Consider the following 24,759-nt stretch of genomic DNA (forward strand, 5'->3'; position numbering starts at 1 on the left):
TATAGAAAATATGAAGGTGAACATGCAAGCAATCCCTTAAATAGAATAAAAATAATTGTCAAACAATTTGCAACAATCCACAAGCATATAATGAGGGATAATGACTCAAAAAAAATTTTCTAACACCATGTAAAAAGGAAAATAAAAAGAAAGTAAAATATGAAGAATGAAAAGAAAAAGAAAAGAAGAAGAAAATAACAAATAAAATAATAATAACGATAGAAAAAGAAAGAGGGAAGAAGAAAATAAAACCTTGTTAATGGAGGTGAGAGAGATAGAGAGTGAAAGGTGAGATAGAAGGGGGAAGGGGGAAGGAAGAAATAAGGAGGGAAAAGAAAAACTGGGATTTGGAGGGGAGAAAGATAAGATAATTTGGCAATTTAGGTTGAGCTGTGCTGCGCACGCGACACGGCCGCATGGGGCACGCGTTCGCGTGAATGCGCTTCAAGTAAGGTGACACGATCGCGTCAGTCACGCGGTCGCGTGACCCATATTATGCTTCTGGCACGAGGGCAGCCTCGCTCCAGCACAACTCTCTGTTCAAATTAATTTAAATGCCAAAATTGGGGTGGCGCGATCGCGTAAGTCACGCGATCGCGTGAGTGTGCGTCAGCAAATGGATGACGTGGCCGCGTCGGCGACGCGATCGCGTGATAAGGATTGTGCTTCCAGCACCAATCCAGCATCACTCTTGCACAATATTTCATTGTGCACCCTTTTACGTCGAAAACTCAGGACACGCGATCGCGTGGGAGGCCATGATTCCCATGCGACGCGAACGTGTCAGCGACGCGGTCGCGTGGGTTGATTTGTGCCATTGGCACGCCTCCAGCCACACTCCAGCATGACTTTCTGTTCATTTTTATTTTTCTTTACTCCCCCTGTGACGCGGACGCGTCGCTGATGCGATCGCGTCGCGTAGCAAAAAAAATTTTTTTAAATTAAAGTAAAAACATGTAAATGCAGATGCATGGAAGTACTAAGAAAGAGAAGAGTTATTGAATAGGAAAAAACTAAAAATAAAGAAAAGAACGATCATACCATGGTGGGTTGTCTCCCACCTAGCACTTTGCTTTAACATCCGTAAGTTGGACGCTCCACTAGCTCAATCCTCTGCTATGTGAGGATCTTCCAAGAGGAAGATCTCAAGCTCCTTGTTTCTCTGTATCTTCTCGCCATGGTATAGCTTCAGGCGTTGTCCATTAACCTTAATAAGTTCCGAGCTTGAAGGATGGCTTAGGTGATAAACTCTGTACGGTTCGGCCTTCTCTACTCTGTATGGACCTTCCCATCTTGATCTCAACTTACCTGGCATGAGCCTTAGTAGAGATTTGTAAAGGAGGACTAAATCCCCAGGTTGGAACTCTTTCTTCTTGATGTTTTGATCATGTACAGCCTTCATCTTTTCCTTGTATATTCTGGAGTTTTCATAAGCTTCTAGGCGAAGGTTCTCCAGTTCCTGCAGTTACAACTTCCTTTCAGCTCCGGCTTTCTCAACTCCCATGTTGCACTCCTTAACTGCCCAAAAGGCTCTGTGTTTTACTTCAACTGGGAGATGACAAGCTTTTCCATAAACCAAGCAGAAAGGACTCATCCCAATGGGTGTCTTGTATGCTGTTCTGTATGCCCATAGTGCATCTTGTAGCCTGGTGCTCCAGTCTTTTCTATGAGGCTTTACTATCTTTTGCAAGATATGCTTAATTTCTCTGTTTGACACCTCGGCTTGCCCATTAGTTTGGGGATGGTAAGCTGTTGCAACTTTATGAATTATCCAATGCTTCTTCATTAATCCCGTCAGTCTCCTGTTACAAAAATGGGTGCCTTGATCGCTCACGATTGCTCGTGGTGATCCGAAGCAACATATAATATGGTTTCTCACAAAGGAAACAACAGTCTTAGCATCATCAGTACGGGTAGGAATTGCTTCCACCCATTTGGAAACATAATCTACATCTAACAATATATAAAAATATCCATTAAAATTTGGAAATGGACCCATGAAGTCAATGCCCCAAACATCAAAAATTTCACAGAAAAGCATAATTTGTTGAGGCATCTCATCCCTTCTGGATATATTACCAAATTCTGGCATGGGAGACAAGATTTACAAAACTCAGCAGCGTCTCTAAAAAGGGTAGGCCACCAGAATCCACAGACTAAGATCTTTCTAGCTGTCCTTTGAGGACCAAAATGTCCTCCACTCTCAGATGAGTGACAGGCCTCTAAAATGGACTAGAATTCTGATTGAGGCACACAACGTCTAATTACTTGATCAGCGCCACATCTCCATAAATATGGGTCATCCCATATATAATATTTAGACTCACTTTTCAGCTTGTCTCTTTGATGCTTAGAAAAATTTGGAGGAAATGTGCGGCTAACTAAATAATTAGCAACAGGTGCATACCAAGGGACTACCTCAGATACTGCTTGCAGGTTATCAAAAGGAAAATTATCATTTACAGGAGTAGAATCATCCTTAATATGCTCAAGGCAACACAAGTGGTCTGCCACTAAATTCTGCTTACCACTCCTATCCTTTATTTCTAAATCAAATTCTTGTAACAGCAGTATCCAACGTATAAGTCTTGGTTTGGACTCCTTTTTAGCTAATAGATACTTTAAAGCTGCATGGTCCGAATACACTACTACTCTAGTACCAAGTAAATAAGCTCGGAATTTATCCAGAGCAAAAACAATAGCAAGAAGCTCTTTCTCAGTAGTAGTATAATTGGACTGGGCAGTGTCTAAAGTCTTAAACGCATAAGCAATAACGAAAGGAGAGCCAGCGCTGCTCCTACTGCATGGTTGGAAGCATCGCACATGATTTCAAATGGCTGGCTCCAGTCTGGTCCTCTCACAATTGGGGCTTGAGTCAGAGCAGTCTTCAGCTTATCAAACGCTTGTTTGCAATCCTCACTGAACTCGAACTCAATATCCTTCTGCAGTAATCTGGATAAGGAAAGTGCGACCTTACTAAAGTCCCTAATAAATCTCCTGTAAAAACCTGCATGGCCAAGGAACGAACGGACTTCCCTCACAGAATAGGGGTAAGGTAGACTAGAAATAACATTCACCATAGCTGGGTCTATAGAAATGCCATTATTAGATACCACATGTCCTAATACAATCTCTTGTTTTACCATAAAGTGACATTTTTCGAAGTTTAATACAAGGTTTGTATTAACACATCTATCTAATACTCTAGATAATCCATCTAAGCAAAGGTTAAAAGAATCACCATAAATGCTAAAATCGTCCATAAAAACTTCCATACAGTCCTCAATAAGATCAGAGAAAAGACTCATCATGCACCTTTGGAAAGTAGCTGGTGCATTGCACAAGCCAAAAGGCATTCTCTTGTAAGCATAAGTCCCAAAAGGACATGTAAAAGTAGTCTTTTCCTGATCCTCAGGAGCTATATGAATCTGGAAATAACCTGTGTAACCATCTAAAAAGCAATAATGTGATTTACCTGACAGGCGGTCCAGCATTTGATCAATGAATGGAAGTGGGTAGTGATCCTTACGGGTAGCTTAGTTGAGACACCTGTAATCAGTGCAGACTATCCAAGCATTCTGAACTCTAGTTGCTATGAGCTCTCCATGCTCATTCTTCACTGTAGTGACTCCAGACTTCTTGGGCACCACTTGTACTGGGCTTACCCATTCACTGTCTGAAATGGGATATATGATACCGGCTTCCAATAGTCTGGTCACTTCCTTTTTGACAACTTCCAAGCTAGTGGGATTCAATCTTCTTTGGGGTTGACGGACAGGTCTTGCTCCCTCTTCTAAAAATATTCTGTGCTCACATACTTGAGGGTTGATGCCTACTATGTCTGCCAAGCTCCACCCAATTGCCTTCTTATGCTTTCTCAGCACATCAAGTTACTGCTCTTCTTGTTGAGAAGTAAGTTCCCTTGCAATGATAACTGGAAACCTCTGCTCATCTTCGAGATAAGCATATTTGAGATGTGGAGGGAGGTGTTTCAATTCTAACTTTTGATCATGGGAAGGCTCTGGATTATCTGGAGCTTGTGAAAATGACGAAGTGCCCTCATTGTCAGTTAAGAGGGTCCCCACACTTGGACCTTGTCCAGTGTGCCTCTCTTCAAACTCTTCCTTGTGAACTTCAGCTACACTTTCATCTATGACATCACACTGGAAGATGGAACGATCTTCTGGGGGTTTGTCAATGACTCCATTCAGATTGAAGATTACTATGCGGCCATCTATTTCAAAGGAGTATGTTCCTGAAAAGGCATCCAATTTGAATTTTGATGTCTTCAGGAATGGTCTTCCAAGTAGGATTGATGATGGCTTATCTGAATCATTATGGGGCATCTCCAAGATATAAAAATCAGTGGGAAATGTAAGTCCTTTAATGTTCACCAAAACATCTTCAGCAACTCCAGCCACTGTAATAATGCTTTTATCTGCTAACACAAAACGAGCTGCCGACCTTTTTAAGGGAGGGAGCCTCAAAATATCATATATAGACAAAGGCATTATACTGACACATGCTCCTAAATCACACATGCAATCATAAATACTACACCACCAATAGTACAACTAACTATATAAGGACCTGGATCACTACATTTTTCAGGTAATCCTCCCATTAAAGCAGATATAGAACTACCTAAAGGAATAGTTTCTAATTCATTAATTTTGTCTTTATGGATACATAAGTCTTTTAGAAACTTTGCATATTTAGGTACCTGCTGAATAACATCAAAAAGAGGAACAGTTACCTCAACCTTTTTGAATATTTCTACCATTTTGGGGGTCAGGTTCTAGCTGCTTCCTGGGCTTCCTTGCAAGTTGTGGAAATGGAATAGGAGTGGTGTCTTCTGTGGTGTCTGCGCCTTTTGGTGCTTCCTCCTGTGGTTGAGCTATTTCTTCTTCAGCTATGTCCTGTATGTCCTCTTCCTCTTCAACATCTTCTATTTCTACTACCTCTTCAGCTGAGGTATGTTTTGGTGGGCTTGGTTCCTCCTGACTCCTCTCCTGCAGTGTGGTTCCAGACCTTAGGGTGATGGCATTAATGCCTCCCTTTGGATTGGGTAATGGTTGAGAGGGGATTCCAGTGGAGCTTGAAGGTTGGTTACCAGAATTTTACGTTGATCCAAGCTGTGACATAAGAGCTTGCAAAGTAGAGGTGAGACCATTCAGACTGGCGTTAATACTATTCATGTTATTTTCCATGGTCTGTTGTCTTCGCTCAAAAGATTGTAGTAGCCCTTCATTAGGAGATAAAGAAGAATGAGTAAATTGAGATGTCTGCTGTTGATTGTTCTGTGGTCCTTGGTTTTGCCTCAGGTGAGGTGCTCTGTAAGGTTGATTCTGCTGCATGTTGTTGTTATTATTCCACCTCTGATTTCCCTGATTATCTCTGCCTCCTCTGTTATTGTTGTCCCTCCAATTCTGGTTAGAATTGTCCTGCCATCCGTGGTTATTATTTCCACTTTGATTGTACCCTTGGTCGGGGCGGTCATAAAAGTTATGAGTGGATGCCACCATGTTGTCTTCTTGTTGGAGCTGCGGGCATTCATCAGTGTAATGGCTATAATCAGCACAGATTCCGCAAATTCTTTATGGGACTAGTTGTTGGTTTTGTTGTGGTGGAGGATCTTTCTGAGCTTGTTGTTGATTCAATTGCATCTGCTTCAGCAAGTTGGTTGATGAGCGGATATTTTATACGCTTTTTGGGGTTAATTTCATATAGTTTTGAGTATGATCTAGTTAGTTTTTAGTTTATTTCCATTAGTTTTTAGGAAAAATTCATATTTCTGGACTTTACTATGAGTTGTGTGTTTTTCTGTAATTTCAGGTATTTTTCTGGCTGAAATTGAAGGAGCTGAGCAAAAATCTGATTCAGGCTAAAAAAGGACTTCTGATGCTGTTGGATTCTGACCTCCCTGCACTCAAAGTGGATTTTCTGGAGGTACAGAACTTGAAATGGCATGCTTCCAATTGCGTTGGAAAGTAGACATCTAGGGCTTTCCAGAAATATATAATAGTCCATACTTTGCACAAGGATAGATGACATAAACTGGCGTTAAACGCCAGTTCTCTGCCCAATTCTGGCATCCAGCGCCAGAAAAGGATCCAAAGCTGGAGTTGAACGCCCAAACTGGCACAAAAACTGGCGTTCAACTCCACAAATGGCCTCTGCACGTGAATTGCTTAAATCTCAGCCCAGCACACACCAAATGGGCCCCAGAAGTGGATCTCTGCATCATCCATCATAGTTTACTCATTTTTTGTAAACCTAGGCTACTAGTTTAGTATTTAAACAACTTTTAGGGACTTATTTTGTATCTCATGACATTTTAGATCTGAACTTTGTACTCTTTGACGGCATGAGTCTCTAAACTCCATTGTTGGGGGTGAGGAGCTCTGCTGTGTCTCGATGAATTAATGCAAGTATTTCTGTTTTCTATTCAAACACGCCTGTTCCTATCTAAGATGTTCATTCGCGCTTAACTGTGATGAAGGTGATGATCTGTGACACTCATCACCATTCTCAACCCATGAACGTGTGCCTGACAACCACCTCTGTTCTATATTAGATTGAATGAGTATCTCTTAGATCTCTTAATCAGAATCTTCGTGGTATAAGCTACAATAGATGGTGGCATTCATGAGAATCCAGAAAGTCTAAACCTTGTCTGTGGTATTCCGAGTAGGATTCAAGGATTGAATGACTGTGACGAGCTTCAAACTCCTGAAGGCTGGGCGTTAGTGACAAACGCAAAGGAATCAAGGGATTCTATTCCAACCGGATCGAGAACCAACCGGTGATTAGCCGTGCTGTGACAGAGCGCGTGAGCGTAGTTTTCACTAGAAGGATGGAAGGTAGCCATTGACAACGGTGATCCACCAACACACAGCTTGCCATAGGAGGACGTGCGTGCGTGAACAAGAAGACAGAGGAAAGCAGAGATTCAGAAGACAAAGCATCTCCAAAACTCCAACATATTCTCCATTTCTGCATAACAAGTAACCTTTAATCCATGCTCTCTCGTTTATTTGCAATTCAACTGATAAACATAATTGACTTTCTGACTAAGATTTACAAGATAACCATAGATTGCTTCAAACCAACAATCTCCGTGGGATTCGACACTTACTCACGTGAGGTATTACTTGGACGACCCAGTGCACTTGCTGGTCAGTGGTACGAGTTGTGAAGAGTGTGATTCACAATTTGTGCACCAAGTTTTTGGCGCCGTTGCCGGGGATTGTTCGACTTTGGACAACTAACGGTTTATTTTGTTGATTAGATTAGGAAAAAAATTCTCTTTTTGTTTAGAGTCTCTTTTTATTGTTGTGTTAGAATCTTAGAATCCTTATTTTCTTTTTAAAAATCTTTTTCAAAAAAAAATGATTTTTCTATTAAATCCTGTGCCAAACTTTAAGTTTGGTGTTTTCTTGTTGATTTTTCTGTGTTTTTCAAAAATTTATTTTGGTTTTCTAAAAATTTTAAGTTTGGTGTTCCTTGGTGTTTTTTCCCCCCAAAATTTTCGAAAATAAGAAACCTCAAATCTAAAAATTTTAAATCCTGTGTGTCTTATTGTTTTTCTCTCTCCTTTAAAAATTCAGATTATAGAAGAAAACAGAGATTATTACTGCTTTTTGGATGGCTACTCAGGCTATAACCAGATTGCAGTAGATCCCCAGGATCAAGAGAAAACATCATTCACATGTCCATCCGGAGTGTTTGCTTATAGAAGGATGCCATTTGGGCTATGTAATGCGCCTGCAACCTTCCAGAGATGCATGTTATCTATTTTCTCTGATATGATGGAAAAATTTCTGGAAGTCTTCATGGATGACTTCTCAGTATATGGAGACTCATTCAGCTCCTGCCTTGATCACCTGAAACTTGTTCTGAAAAGATGCCAAGAGACCAACCTAGTTTTAAACTGGGAAAAGTGTCACTTCATGGTGACTGAAGGAATTGTTCTTGGGCATAAAATCTCAAACAAGGGAATAGAGGTGGATCAAGCAAAAATAGAGGTAATTGAAAAATTACCACCACCTGCCAATGTTAAGGCAATCAGAAGCTTTTTGGGGCATGCAGGATTCTATAGGAGGTTTATAAAGGATTTTTCAAAAATTGCAAAACCTCTAAGCAATCTGCTAGCTGCTGACACGCCATTTGTGTTTGACACAGAGTGCCTGCAGGCGTTTGAAATGCTGAAAGCTAAGCTGGTCACAGCACCAGTCATTTCTGCACCAGACTGGACGTTACCATTTGAGCTAATGTGTGACGCCAGTGATCATGCCATTGGTGCAGTATTGGGACAGAGGCATGACAAGCTTCTGCATGTCATTTATTATGCCAGTCGCGTTCTAAATGATGCCCAGAAAAATTATACAACCACAGAAAAAGAATTACTTGCAGTGGTTTACGCCATTGACAAGTTCAGATCATACTTAGTAGGATCAAAAGTGATTGTGTATACTGACCATGCTGCTCTTAAATATCTACTCACAAAGCAGGATTCAAAACCCAGGCTCATCAGATGGGTATTACTTCTGCAAGAGTTTGATATAGAAATAAGAGACAGAAAAGGGACAGAGAACCAAGTGGCTGATCATCTGTCCCGGATAGAGCCAGTGGAAGGGACGTCCCTCCCCTTTCTTGAGATCTCTGAGACGTTTCATGATGAGCATTTATTTGCCATTCAGGAAGCACCATGGTTTGCCGATATTGCAAACTATAAAGCTGCAAGGTTCATACCCAAGGAGTACAACAGGATACAAAAGAAGAAATTAATTACTGATGCAAAGTACTACTTGTGGGATGAACCTTATCTCTTTAAGAGATGTGCAGACGGAATAATCCGTAGGTTTGTGCCTAGAGAAGAGGCACAGAGGATCCTATGGCATTGTCATGGATCTCAATATGGAGGCCATTTCGGAGGTGAGCGAACAGCCACCAAGGTCCTCCAATGTGGCTTCTATTGGCCCACACTCTATAAAGATTCCCGAGAGTTTGTACGTAACTGTGACAGTTGCCAAAGAGCTGGTAATCTACCCCATGGTTACGCCATGCCTCAACAAGGAATCTTAGAAATTGAGTTGTTTGACGTATGGGGAATTGACTTCATGGGACCTTTCCCACCATCATACTCAAACACTTATATTCTGGTGGCAGTTGACTATGTATCAAAATGGGTTGAGGCTATTGCCACACCCACCAATGATACTAAAACGATGCTGAAGTTCCTCCAGAAATACATCTTTAGCAGGTTTGGTGTTCCTAGAGTACTAATCAGTGATGGGGGCACTCACTTCTGCAATAAACAGCTTTACCCTGGCATGGTTCGGTATGGAATTCGCCATAAGGTGGCCACTCCATATTATCCACAAACCAATGGGCAAGCTGAAGTCTCTAATAGAGAATTAAAGAGAATCCTTGAACGGACAGTAAATACCCGTAGAAAGGATTGGGCACGGAGCTTGGATGATGCTCTGTAGGCTTACAGGACAGCATTCAAGACCCCTATAGGGACATCTCTATACCAACTCGTGTATGGTAAGGGATGTCTCCTGCCCGTGGAACTGGAACATAAGGCCTACTGGGCAACCAGATTCCTAAACTTTGATGCCAAACTAGCAGGAGAAAAACGATTACTCCAGCTAAATGAGCTAGAGGAATTCAGATTCACAGCTTTCGAAAATGCCAAGCTTTATAAAGAAAAGTCAAAAAAGTGGCATGACAGAAAGCTGTCATCTAGAATCTTTGAATCAGGACAGAAGGTTCTGTTGTTTAACTCTAGACTCAGGCTATTCCCCGGGAAACTGAAATCCCGGTGGAAGGGACCATACGTGATTACAAGTGTATCACCATATGGTTATGTGGAGCTTGAAGATATTGATTCTGATAAGAAGTTCATTGTCAATGGACAGAGAATCAAGCATTATCTTGACAACATTGAGCAAGAATGCTCAAGGCTGAAGCTAGATTAAAAGCTCAGCAAGGTCCAGTTAAAGACAATAAAGAAGCGCTTGCTGGGAGGCAACCCAGCCGTGGGGCAACAATCCTCTAAGCATTTTGCCCTATTTTTTTTTATTTTTATTTTTTATTTGTTTATATAAAGTTCACTGACACTAAGGTGAGGAATTATTTACAGAAGACCTCGGCACACAAAACAGAGAAAAAGAGCTCACTGGCAAGAAAACGCCAGTAAAAGTGCATTCTGGGCGTTCAACGCCCAAAATGGTCATCCACTGGGCGCTGAACGCCAGTAATGGTAGCAATTTGGGCGTTCAACGCCAGAAATGGGCACCCATTGGGCGTTGAATGCCAGTAATGGCAGCAGCTGGGCGTTGAACGCCCAGGAGAGCAGCATTTGGGCACTGAATGCCCAAAACAGGCAGTGTTTGGGCGTTCAAACGCCAGGAAGGCAGGGAGGAGCCAAATTCATTTTTTCCACACGAATTTCCATTTTAATTTCAAATTTTATGTTTCAATGCATGATTTTTACATGAACATGTTAAGAACCCTGATTTCTAAAATCCTTAATTTCTAAAAATCCCTCTTTCCAAATTCAATCCAACTCTTTTCAAATCTTTTCTGAAAACAAATCTATCTTTTTCACTCTAAAATCTTTTCAACTAATCCATATCTTTTTCAAATCTCCATATTATCTTTTTCAAAATTCAGATTTATCTTTTTCAAAAATCTATCATATCTCTTCAAAATTAAACTATATCTTCTATCTTATCTTTTTCAACTCAATCTTTTTATCTTATCTTTTTCCAATTTTTCAAAAACCCACCCCCCCATCCCTATAAATTTGGGGTCAGCCTCCTTCCTCCTCCATCAACAATTGCACCTAGCTCTCCTTCTATCCCTCTCCTTTCTTTTCTTTTGCTTGAAGACAAGCAAACCTCTAAGTTTGGTGTGTTTATCCGAGATCACTAAGATCATGGCTCCTAAAGGAAAACAACCCACTCCAAGAGGCAAGAAAGAGAGCGTTCCAAAACTACTTTGGAATCAAGGGAAGTTCTTATCTACAGAACATTCAGACCATTATCTTAAAATAATGGGTCTGAGATCAGTGATCCCGGAAATTAGATTCGATCTGAAAGAAGATGAATATCCGGAGATCCAGGAGCAAATTCGAATCAGGAACTGGGAAGTCCTAGATAATCCTGAAACGAAAGTAGGAAGGAACATGGTCCAGGAGTTCTATGCTAATATGTGGCAGACTGACAAGCAAAAACTATCTGGAACTGCCTTCTATGAATTTCGGACCATGGTCAGAGGAAAGATTGTTCATACCACCCCTGACAAGATCAGAGAGATCTTAAAGCTACCTCAGCTAAAGGACGATCCAGACTCCTTCAACAGGAGGATGATGAGAGCAGACATTGACCTGGATAAGATTTTAGAGGACATATGTATCCCTGGAGCCAGGTGGACCACCAACACAAAGGGTGTCCCAAATCAACTCAAGAGAGAGGATCTCAAACCAGTCGCCAGAGGATGGCTAGACTTCATTGGGCATTCTCTGTTGCCTACTAGCAACCGTTCTGAAGTCACAGTTAAAAGAGCAGTGATGATCCATTGCATCATGATGGGAAAGGAAGTGGAGGTTCATCAGTTGATTTCAGCTGAACTCTACAAAATTGCTAACAAAAATTCTAAAGAGGCCAGGTTGGCTTATCCAAGTGTGATTTCTCTGCTCTGCAAGGACGCTGGAGTGAGGATGGGAATAACTGAGTATATCTCAATTGAGAAGCCAATCACCAATGTAGAACCTATGCACAATTACTCAAGAGGGGGGGTGAATTGAGTATTGCAACAACAATGAATCTTTTTGCGAAAGTTAAAGACAATATACAAAAGTGTTATTGTACTAGTATTTTTCCAAGAGCTTAACTCAATTGCTAAGCATTTATAAGGAGCTTTTACTTTCCAATAGACACCAACTCAAATAAATTGATCAAGCTTTTCACCAATCGGACTTAAGCTATTTCTTAAGTACTTACGAAGCTACTTTTCGATCACAATTTATTTGCTCAAAGGTAAAAGACAATAATATAGAAGAGATGAGTTTGGAGAGATGCAAACGCTATTTAGAGTGGTTCGGCACAATCCTTGTCCTACGTCCACTTTCTTTCTCAATCGCTATTGAGAAGTTCCACTATTGCCAAGCTTCAAGGTGCTCGCGCAAAACCTTTTACAATCCGAGTCCTTAGTTTCTAACACCTCACGGTATATGATCACCACTCGTATACTAACCCACTCCACTTAGAGATTCCTTCTCTAAGATTTGCCTTGAGTACTTAGTATACTCCTTTGGTATCCTCACCGACTATAGTGTTTATAACTCTTGACTCAACCTTGGAGATCACACTCCAATTTACAAAGTGTTACAAGAAAACAATTCTCAAAGAATTGTTGAGATGAAATGAGTACTCTCTAGAAGAGTGTATGATTACAAGTTTAGCACTATTGAACCAATTGATATTGCTCTCTCAAATTGTGTATTATAACACCTTAAAAATGTGTAGAATGAAAGAATATGAACAAGATAGTTTGCAAATACTCACATGTATGAAATAAGGCTTCAATCCATCAATTTATAGACTTCCCAAACCTTAGAAACGTTGGGGAGTTAATGGGATGGAGCCGTTTTGTTAAAACTAGCCGTTTTTTATGTTTTTGAATCATTTGCATCGATGCATAACACTTTGCATCGATGCAAATGTGTCTTTGAAGCTGAAATTTGAATTTTCAGCTAGGTTGCATCGATGCAAACATCTTTGCATCGATGCAACAAGTCGTTGCATGCTTTGCATCGATGCAAGATGAGTGTGCATCGATGCAAACCTTAAAGAATGGCTTAAAATCACTTCAAAATGCTTAGGATTGATCTCAAACTTGTTGGAGTCAATTCCTATGCTTTTGTACCTTTGAAAACAAGTTTTTAAACCATTTGGCTAGCATCGAATTGCAAGATGTGCATCAAAACATTTTGTGAGTGTGTGTTGAGAGATTTAGCAATTGGTTCTTAACAAGAAGTTACCTAAGTCCTAAGACACTATACTTGTCTTCAAATGTTGTGGACTTGAGTTTCTTGTTGTTGTTGTGTTGCTTTCAACTCTTCATTCCTCAACGTTGAATGTTGGTTGATCTTTCAATATGCTTGTTCATTCAAGTTGTTTGTTGGTTTGTCTTTCATGTCGTTTGTTGGTTTGTCATTAATCAAAACCTACGAATACAAACTTCGCATACAAGCAACATGATTTACAATTTCCCCCTTTTTGATAATGACAAACCAATTTTGAGGATATGCATTTATAAATGATTTTGAAAGCAACAATAATGCACTTTGTTTTATAGAAAGCTTTGGAGAAGACTTCACAAAAAAATTTTTGCAGGAGTTCCCCCTAAATATGTGCATTTGTTCCCTTAAAGGGCGTTTATCAAAAAAAACGATTTAGATATCAAAGTTTTTGCATAGCGGAAGTCTTTTTGAAAACATTGTTTCGCAAACTTATTTCTTCTTTTCAAATCCTCAAACTTCTTCTTTTTCAAGAGTTCAAAATTTCAAATATCCTCAAACTTCTCTCTTCCCCCTTTTGACATTATCAAAAAGAAAGGAGTTTGAAATGTGTCATAGAAGCATGCATAAAACAATGTATTTTTTTTTTTTTTTAAGTTCAATTTCTCTATTAATTTCAAGGATGAGATATTCCCCCTTTCAAAAAGAATTTGATTTCCTCTTTTTATATATAACAAGCATGCATAATTCCCCCTAAAGAAGTGAAATATATTAAAGCATGCACATTAACTTAATATAGGGGTACCAAGCCTATTTTGAGTTATTCACCAAATAAGCATACAAGCATTAATCATTAAACAAAAATATGAAGAAAATATCAAAGTATTTAAACCATAAAAGAAATCCTTAGCTTACTAGGAGTTAGTTTAACAATTCATATAATCAAATAGACTTCAATTTGTTGATCCTCCATTGTTTATAATCTTCAAATTCTTCAATCTACCTCAAGATTAATCACTCATTCATCAACTCATAAACCTACAAAACAATGGCTAATTGGATATCTCCAATGCTTAAGTTAGTAAGAGATACAAAAATAGTAATATAAATGCAATGAATTCAAACAAATCATATTAGATTAGAATCCAAGATACCAAGTTCATTTCGGATGTTAAAAAAACTTTCTTTACATAAAGGTTTAGTGAAGATGTCCGCTAGTTGTTTACTAGTTTCGACAAATTCAATAACCACATCACCCTTTTCAACATGGTCTCTTATGAAGTGATGTCTAATCTCAATATGCTTGGTTCTTGAATGTTGAACCGGATTCTTGGTTAAATTTATTGCACTAGTATTATCACATTTGATAGGAATGTGATCAAGCATGAGTCCATAGTCCACAAGTTGTTGTTTCATCCATAAAATTTGGGCGCAACAACTACCGGCGGCTACATACTCGGGTTCGGCGGTAGATAAGGCTACACTTACTTGTTTTTTACTATGCCATGAAACAAGAGAGTTTCCTAGCAAGTGACAAGTGCCGCTAGTGCTTTTCCTATCCAATTTGCAACCGGCAAAATCGGAATCGGAATAACCAATCAAATCACAAGTGGATCCTTTTGGATACCACAATCCAACATTTAATGTTCCTATGAGATACTTCATAATCCTTTTCACCGCACTTAAGTGAGATTCCTTAGGATTAGCTTGGTATCTCGCACACATGCATACACTAAACATGATATCTGGCCTACTTGCCGTTAGATAAAGCAATGATCCTATCATGCCTCTATACTTCTTTACATCTATGTTTTTACCTTGTTCATCTTTGTCAAGGTAGCAAGTAGTGCTCATTGGTGTGTCCATTGCCTTAGCATTGTCCATTCCAAATCTTTTGAGCAATTCCTTGCAATATTTGGTTTGGCCAACGAAAGTTCCTTCTTTTCCTTGTTTGATTTGAAGACCAAGGAAGAAGTTGAGTTCGCCCATCATGGACATTTCAAATTCACTTTGCATGAGGTTTGAGAAAAACTTGCAAAGTGATTCATTAGTTGAACCAAATATTATGTCATCGACGTAAACTTGTACCAAAAGGATATTTTTGTTTTCAATCATGATAAATAAAGTTGTATCAACCTTCCCTCTTCTAAAACCCTTTTCTATTAAAAACTTGCTCAAACGTTCATACCAAGCTCTTGGAGCTTGTTTAAGACCATAAAGAGCTTTCTTGAGTTTAAAAACATGATTAGGATTTTCATAATCCTCAAAACCGGGAGGTTGTTCAACATATACTTCTTCTTGAATGAAACCATTAAGAAAGGCACTCTTAACATCCATTTGATAAAGTTTGAAGTTATAAGAGGATGCAAAAGCAAGTAACATCCTAATAGCTTCTAATCTAGCTACGGGAGCATAAGTTTCGTCATAATCAATGCCTTCCTCTTGATTATAACCCTTAGCTACCAATCTAGCTTTGTTTCTAACAATTGTACCATTTTCATCGAGTTTATTTCTAAAAACCCATTTTGTTCCTACAATTGTTTGATTACTTGGTTTAGGCACCAATTCCCAAACGTCATTTCGTTTGAATTGGTTAAGCTCCTCTTGCATTGCCATAACCCAATGTTCATCATCAATTGCGGACTCAATGGTAGATGGTTCAATTTGAGAAACAAAAGCACTATATGCAAATAAATTTCTAAAAGAGGATCGAGTTGTTACCCCTTTCGAAACATTACCAATGACGTTGTCTAGAGGATGATCCTTTGAAGTACGCCAGTCCTTTGGAAGTGCATTTATTTGTGCTTGTGATGGTGCAATTTCTTCAACTTGAACATTATCCTTTGTTGTAGAGGCTTTATTTAAATCTTTTTCTTTGTCTTCACCATTCAAATTTAGTGAATCAAAGTTTTCTACACTTTCATCAAAATCTTTTCTAGCATAACAACGGTTAGTTTCATCAAAAGCGACATGAATACTTTCTTCCATAGTCATGATGCGTTTATTATATACTCTAAAAGCTTTGCTAGTTAAAGAGTAGCCTAAGAAGATTCCTTCATCAGCCTTAGCATCAAATTTGCCTAAGTTATCTTTTCCATTATTTAGAATAAAGCATTTACAGCCAAAGACGTGAAGGTGGGAAATATTTGGCTTTCTTCCTTTGTACAATTCATACGGTGTTTTCTTAAGAATAGGTCGAATGATAATCCTATTCATAACATAACACGCGGTACTAACCGCATCCGCCCAAAAGTACTTAGGAATATTAGCCTCATTGAGCATAGTTCTCGCCATTTCTTCTAAATGACGATTTTTCCTTTCAACCACACCATTTTGTTGTGGTGTTCTAGGAGAGGAAAAATTATGCTCAATGCCATTTTCTTCACAAAAAGTTTCAAAAAGATTGTTTTCAAATTCTCCACCATGATCACTTCTAATAGATGATATATGCAAATTCTTTTCATTTTGAATAACTTTGGCTAATCTTTTGAATGCTCGAAATGCATCACTCTTGTTTGCTAGAAACAAGGTCCATGTAAATCGAGAGTAATCATCAACAATAACTAAAGCATAGTAATTGCCACCAAAGCTCATAGTCCTGGAAGGACCAAATAAATCCATGTGCAAAAGTTGTAATGGCCTTGTTGTTGAAACAATGTTTTTAGATTTAAAAGAGGCCTTTACTTGTTTTCCCTTTTGACATGCGTCGCAAAGGACGTCTTTTTCAAAACGTAGCTTTGGTAAGCCAATTACTAACTCTTTAGAGACCAACTTGCTAAGATGGTCCATGTTAGCATGAGCTACTCTACGATGCCATAACCAAGTTTCATCATTTTTACTAACAAGGCATTTCACATCATTTGAGGAAACTTCATCTAGATTAATCATGTATACATTGTCAACACGGTGTCCAATTAGCACAATTTCATTAGTGTCTTGCCTTTTTATCAAACAACATTTTGAGTCAAAGGTGACTAAGTTTCCTTTGTCACAAAGTTGGCTAACACTAATGAGATTATGTTTGAGACCTTTGACAAGTATAACATTATCTATGGAGGTAGAAGAATTTTTACCAACTTTTCCAACGCCGATTACTTTGCCGGTGTTGTTGTCTCCATAGATCACGTTTCCTCCGTTTGTAGGCTCTATTGTGGTGAACTTTGATTCATCGCCGGTCATGTGTTTGGAGCATCCACTATCAACATACCAATTTGTATCCTTAGCTCCAACACGTACCTACAAAACAATTAAAATTGGGATTTAGGTACCCAAGTGAATTTGGGTCCTTGATGGTTAGTATGAGCATAATGCCCATAAGGTGCCCATCTCGTATCTTGACTACGAAAGTTTATATGTTTAATTCTAGTAAAGCATACGGGTGCTATATGACCTACTTTATTGCAATAATGACATATGACATTTGGATTGTGCATCCTATGCATGTTTCTAAATGGTTGCCTAGGTTGTTTCCTAAATGCAACATCTTTTGATCTATATGCATTGTGATTATAATTTCTAAATGAAGCATGTTGAGGAGGATGTTTAAAGGCTTCATTCCTTTTAGGCATGCTTGCCTTTTGGGCTTGCGGTTGCCTAATAGGAGTTTTAGTATTTTTAAATTTTCCTTTTTCAAAACCTAAACCTTCCTTATTATGAACATGCTTTTGGTTTTTCAACATTTTATCTAAGTTCTTTGAAGATTCATTGAACTTAGCTAAAGTGTTCTTAAGATTTGTAATTTCATTTTCATGCATTTTACAAGATTTGTATGGATCACTACTTGTGCTACACTTATCTTTTCCAAGATTGATATTCTCATTTTTCAACATCTCATTTTGTTTTAAAAGATCCATATTCTTTTTCTTTAGGAGAGAATAATCTTGGGTAAGTTTTGTGTACACCTCAAGTAAGGCATCATATTCATCTTGTAAATTAAAAGAAGTGGAGTTGTCATTACTAACCTTTTCTTCGCTTGCCATTAAGCAAAGATTTGCAACCTTGTCGTCATCGGAGTCGGATTCATCCTCGTTCTCCCATTCATGAACCAACATAAATACCTTTGATTCTTTAACGTGGCCGGTTCCTTCGTAAGTGATTTGGAGTTTATCCCAAATCTCTTTAGCGGTTTCACATGTAGAGATCTTCATATAATCATGCTCGTTAAGTGCACAATGAATGAAGTTGATGGCTTTATCATTCATTGCCACTTTCTTCCAATCATCGTCACTATATTCATTTTCTCCTTTCGGTACTTGCTTTAAGACGGAGACTTCTCCTTCTTTAGCGCTTGTTGTCTTTGTTGGAATGTGATTTCCATTCTCAATCACTTTCCAAATTCTCACATCTTGAGAACGGATCCAAATTCTCATCTTATTTTTCCAATAAGAGTAATTTGTTCCGCTAAAAAGAGGAGGTCTAGCGGTTGAGTTACCTTCACTAGTGTTGTTGTTGTTAAAGCTTGTGCTTGCCATGATCTTTTCCCTTAAACAGTTAAGTCTTTCAAAGGGTTAGGCTCTGATGCCACTTGTAGAACCTATGCACAATTACTCAAGAGGGGGGGGGGTGAATTGAGTATTGCAACAACAATGAATCTTTTTGCGAAAGTTAAAGACAATATACAAAAGTGTTATTGTACTAGTATTTTTCCAAGAGCTTAACTCAATTGCTAAGCATTTATAAGGAGCTTTTACTTTCCAATAGACACCAACTCAAATAAATTGATCAAGCTTTTCACCAATCGGACTTAAGCTATTTCTTAAGTACTTACGAAGCTACTTTTCGATCACAATTTATTTGCTCAAAGGTAAAAGACAATAATATAGAAGAGATGAGTTTGGAGAGATGCAAACGCTATTTAGAGTGGTTCGGCACAATCCTTGTCCTACGTCCACTTTCTTTCTCAATCGCTATTGAGAAGTTCCACTATTGCCAAGCTTCAAGGTGCTCGCGCAAAACCTTTTACAATCCGAGTCCTTAGTTTCTAACACCTCACGGTATATGATCACCACTCGTATACTAACCCACTCCACTTAGAGATTCCTTCTCTAAGATTTGCCTTGAGTACTTAGTATACTCCTTTGGTATCCTCACCGACTATAGTGTTTATAACTCTTGACTCAACCTTGAAGATCACACTCCAATTTACAAAGTGTTACAAGAAAACAATTCTCAAAGAATTGTTGAGATGAAATGAGTACTCTCTAGAAGAGTGTATGATTACAAGTTTAGCACTATTGAACCAATTGATATTGCTCTCTCAAATTGTGTATTATAACACCTTAAAAATGTGTAGAATGAAAGAATATGAACAAGATAGTTTGCAAATACTCACATGTATGAAATAAGGCTTCAATCCATCAATTTATAGACTTCCCAAACCTTAGAAACGTTGGGGAGTTAATGGGATGGAGCCGTTTTGTTAAAACTAGCCGTTTTTTATGTTTTTGAATCATTTGCATCGATGCATAACACTTTGCATCGATGCAAATGTGTCTTTGAAGCTGAAATTTGAATTTTCAGCTAGGTTGCATCGATGCAAACATCTTTGCATCGATGCAACAAGTCGTTGCATGCTTTGCATCGATGCAAGATGAGTGTGCATCGATGCAAACCTTAAAGAATGGCTTAAAATCACTTCAAAATGCTTAGGATTGATCTCAAACTTGTTGGAGTCAATTCTTATGCTTTTGTACCTTTGAAAACAAGTTTTTAAACCATTTGGCTAGCTTCGAATTGCAAGATGTGTATCAAAACATTTTGTGAGTGTGTGTTGAGAGATTTAGCAATTGGTTCTTAACAAGAAGTTACCTAAGTCCTAAGACACTATACTTGTCTTCAAATGTTGTGGACTTGAGTTTTTTGTTGTTGTTGTGTTGCTTTCAACTCTTCATTCCTCAACGTTGAATGTTGGTTGATCTTTCAATATGCTTGTTCATTCAAGTTGTTTGTTGGTTTGTCTTTCATGTCGTTTGTTGGTTTGTCATTAATCAAAACCTACGAATACAAACTTCGCATACAAGCAACATGATTTACAACCAAAGCATCAATGGAAAAACAACAAGCACAGGATGATCCCATCAAGAAGAGAGCACAGGAATTCCTCCCAGAGTTCCCTCAATCTGAATACTGGGAGTATCTTGAGACGTCTGTTACCAAGATACGGGAAGCTATGGAGCAAATAATAAAAGAACAGAAGGAATACAGTCAAATGCTGACCTATATGTTTAAAGAACAAGAGGAGCAAGGGCATGACTTAAGGGAATTGAAGCGTCAAAAGTCTTCTCTTGTAGGACTGAGCACCCCAAGGATCAGAGGAACCCCCGTTCCCCCAGAATAAAGGTTGTTAATTTCCAATTTCTGCCTTAACTCTGTGATAGTGTCCTTATAGAAGTTTACCTTAGGAGTCATATAGTAGTAATTAGTATCTATTTTGATTTTATCTCCAATTAAGCTATAGTTTATTTTTCTCATCATCAGCAAACATGAATAAAGTAGTAGATCTTTTGAATAAGAGGCAATAAAATTTCGAGTTTTAATAAGAGAAATTCTAATTAGTTAAATGTGGTGGCAATGCTTTTTGTCTTCTGAATGAATGCTTGAACAGTGCATATGTCTTTTGAATTTGTTGTTTAAGAATGTTAAATATGTTGGCTCTTGAAAGAATGATGAGCATGAGACATGTTATTGATAATCTGAAAAATCATAAAAATGATTCTTGAAGCAAGAAAAAGCAGCAAAGAACAAAGCTTGCAGAAAAAAAAAAGAGAAAGAAAAAGAAAAAGCAAGCAGAAAAAGCCAATAACCCTTAAAACCAAAAGGCAAGGGCAAATAAAAGGGATCCCAAGGCTTTGAGCATCAGTGGATAGGAGGGCCTGAAGGAATAAAATCCTGGTCTAAGCGGCTAAACCAAGTTGTCCCTAACCATGTGCTTGTGGCGTGAAGGTGTCAAGTGAAAACTTGAGACTGAGCGGTTAAAGTCAAGGTCCAAGGCAAAAAAAAGAAGAGTGTGCTTAAGAACTCTGGACACCTCTAATTGGGGACTTTAGCAAAGCTGAGTCACAATCTAAAAGGTTCACCCAATTATGTGTCTGTGGCATTTATGTATCCGGTGGTAATACTGGAAAACAAAGTGCTTAGGGCCACGGCCAAGACTCATAAAATAGCTGTGTTCAAGAATCATCACACTGAAATAGGAGAATCAATAACACTATCTAAATTCTAAGTTCCTATAGATGCCAATCACTCTGAGCTTCAATGGATAAAGTGAGATGCCAAAACTGTTCAGAAGCAAAAAACTACTAGTCCCACTCATCTAATTAGAATCTGAGCTTCACTCAAAAACTCTGAGATATTATTGCTTCTCAACCTATTAGTCTTCTATTTTATTTGTCTAGTTGCTTGAGAACAAGCAACAGTTTAAGTTTGGTGTTGTGATGAGCGGATATTTTATACGCTTTTTGGGGTTAATTTCATATAGTTTTGAGTATGATCTAGTTAGTTTTTAGTTTATTTCCATTAGTTTTTAGGAAAAATTCATATTTCTGGACTTTACTATGAGTTGTGTGTTTTTTTGTAATTTCAGGTATTTTTCTAGCTAAAATTGAAGGAGCTGAGCAAAAATCTGATTCAGGCTGAAAAAGGACTGCTGATGCTGTTGGATTCTAACCTCCCTGCACTCAAAGTGGATTTTCTGGAGGTACAGATCTCGAAATGGCATGCTTCCAATTGCGTTGGAAAGTAGACATCCAGGGCTTTCCAGCAATATATAATAGTCCATACTTTGCACAAGGATAGACGATGTAAACTGGCGTTTAACGCCAGTTCTCTGCCCAATTCTGGCGTCCAGCGCCAGAAAAGGATCAAAAGCTGGAGTTGAACGCCCAAACTGGCACAAAAACTGGCGTTCAACTCCACAAATGGCCTCTGCACGTGAATTGCTTAAATCTCAGCCCAGCACACATCAAGTGGGCCCCAGAAGTGGATCTTTGCATCATCCATCATAGTTTACTCATTTTTTGTAAACCTAGGCTACTAGTTTAGTATTTAAACAACTTTTAGGGACTTATTTTGTATCTCATGACATTTTAGATCTGAACTTTGTACTCTTTGATGGCATGTGTCTCTAAACTCCGTTGTTGGGGGTGAGGAGCTCTGCTGTGTCTCGATGAATTAATGCAAGTATTTCTGTTTTCTATTCAAACATGCCTGTTCCTATCTAAGATGTTCATTCGCGCTTAACTGTGATGAAGGTGATGATCTGTGACACTCATCACCATTCTCATCCCATGAACGTGTGCCTGACAACCACCTCCATTCTATATTAGATTGAATGAGTATCTCTTAGATCTCTTAATCAGAATCTTCATGGTATAAGCTAGAATAGATGGCGGCATTCATGAGAATCCGGAAAGTCTAAACCCTGTCTGTGGTATTCTGAGTAGGATTCAAGGATTGAATGACTGTGACGAGCTTCAAACTCCTGAAGGATGGGCGTTAGTGACAAACGCAAAGGAATCAAGGGATTCTATTCCAACCGGATCGAGAACCAACCGGTGATTAGCCGTGCTGTGACAGAGCGCGTGAGCGTAGTTTTCACTGGAAGGATGGAAGGTAGCCATTGACAACGGTGATCCACCAACACACAGCTTGCCATAGGAGGACGTGCGTGCGTGAACAAGAAGACAGAGGAAAGCAGAGATTCAGAAGACAAAGCATCTCCAAAACTCCAACATATTCTCCATTACTGCATAACAAGTAACCTTTAATCCATGCTCTCTCGTTTATTTGCAATTCAACTGATAAACATAATTGACTTTCTGACTAAGATTTACAAGATAACCATAGATTGCTTCAAACCAACAATTTCCGTGGGATTCGACACTTACTCACGTGAGGTATTACTTGGACGACCCAGTGCACTTGCTGGTCAGTGGTACGAGTTGTGAAAAGTGTGATTCACAATTTGTACACCATTGGTCATCTTGCATATACTCTGAGCTAGAGCAGCAGTCTCTCTGTTAGAGGATACTTCTGCAACGGCTTTTGAACGGCCTTGCTTTTGCCTATGGTTCCTAGTAGATTCAGCTAAATCACTGATCAATTGCCAAGCCTCATCAGTGGTCTTGTACTTCTTCATAGACCCATTGCTAGCACTTTCCAATGTGGTCTTATCTTGGGGCCTCATGCCCTGTGTGATATAGCTAAGTAACACTATCTTGTCAATTCTGTGGTGGAGGCATGCTTCCAGAAGATTATTAAAGCGCTCCCAGTATTCAAAGAGAGTCTCATTGTCATCCTGAACAATTGTGGAAATATCCTTCCTCAGTTTATAAGTAACTTTAGATGGAAAGAATTTCTCCAAAAACTCCTTTCTGAGTGTATCCCAGTTGGATACATTTGCTAGAGGTTGAGTGTAGTACCACTTTCTTGCTTTTCACTCAAGAGAAAACAGGAAACCTTTCAGCAAAATTGAAGTTTCATCAGTACCATCACGCCTGACAGCAGAACAGGCTGCCTGGAAATCTCTCAAGTGCTTGATAGGCTCTTGAGCAGGTAGGCCATGAAACTTGGGCATCAAATTTAGCAGTGCGGTCTTTATTTTAAAATCCGTAGCTACTGCTGGATGATGCGCTTGAAACGGTTGCATTGTAAAATCAGGGGCTATTTCCTCCTGGATGGTAACTCTCCTAGCTTCCATGTCTTCTGCATGTAAAACAACCGAATCAGTAGAACGGGGGCTGTTTTTTCCCCAAGTTCACTCTCAGATCCGCCCTCAGAGAGGACTAACCGACGCTGTTCTCGCCTTATTCATGAAATAGTCCTTTCAATTTCAGGATCGAATATTAGCAAGCGCGGATCAGGAAGTGAACGCGTCATTTGACGGAAGAAACATGCAGCTCATAGTAGCAAAATAAAATAAAATGCAAATAAATAAATTCTAATTAATAACTTTAGCATTCTATTGCAACTCCCCGGCAACGGCGCCAAAAATTAATGAGGGGCAGAAGTTGGTGAATTAAAAATTATTAAAATAGTTACGTTGCAAGTATAGTTCTTAACTCACCAAAAATCTGCCTATCAATTTAGAAATATGTCACAGAGAGTTTAAATTAAAAATTACTGGGAGTTGGAGTCCCAGGTCGTCTCCCAACGAGTTGCAGAAAAGTGTGCTATTTTATTAATCAGATGTTTCAAGAAGTTGAGTTAAGTAGAGCGAAAATTAAAAAGAGGAAATTTAAATAATATGAATAAAAGCCTTGACTGGGAGTTGATTAGTTGGAATCTCTATTATTGATGGGATGATTTCAAGATTAATTTATAATTAATGGTTGTTCCGTGTAGTTATCCTTTACTAGGTAAAGGAAAATCAAACAAGTTGGAATGCTAGATCTGTTCACGAGTTGCAACCCACTTAGTTCAAAGGGATTGGTGTTAGTGATTAGATAACAATCCAATAGTTAACCCAATTACAATTTTTCTTTCAATCCTTCTAACTCAAGAGTTCCTTTCAATCAACTCCCCATCAAGTGAGGGAACTACTCACTCATTGTAAATAACAAATCCATAACACATGAAAGGGAATTAAAAGAAGACATGATTATTGGAATGGAAAAATAAATTAAAATGGAAGAAATAATCCTTGTATCAAATAATCATGAAAGTATTCAAATGACAAAATTGAACAAAGCAAAGAACATGGAAGAATAAAACCAAGTTAAGAGAACGAA

The 24,759-nt window shown here is 38.7% G+C and overlaps 1 non-coding gene across 1 annotated transcript; it reads left to right on the forward strand.

The window, feature by feature from the left end:
- The first annotated feature begins 23,253 nt into the window (after positions 1-23,253).
- LOC112774367 (small nucleolar RNA R71) lies at positions 23,254-23,360 on the forward strand. Its single transcript, XR_003188860.1, has one exon. It is a non-coding gene; the product is annotated as a small nucleolar RNA R71 (small nucleolar RNA).
- The last annotated feature ends 1,399 nt before the right edge of the window (positions 23,361-24,759 follow it).

The sequence above is a fragment of the Arachis hypogaea genome, chromosome 18, assembly GCF_003086295.3.
Source record: "Arachis hypogaea cultivar Tifrunner chromosome 18, arahy.Tifrunner.gnm2.J5K5, whole genome shotgun sequence".
NCBI lineage: Eukaryota > Viridiplantae > Streptophyta > Magnoliopsida > Fabales > Fabaceae > Arachis > Arachis hypogaea.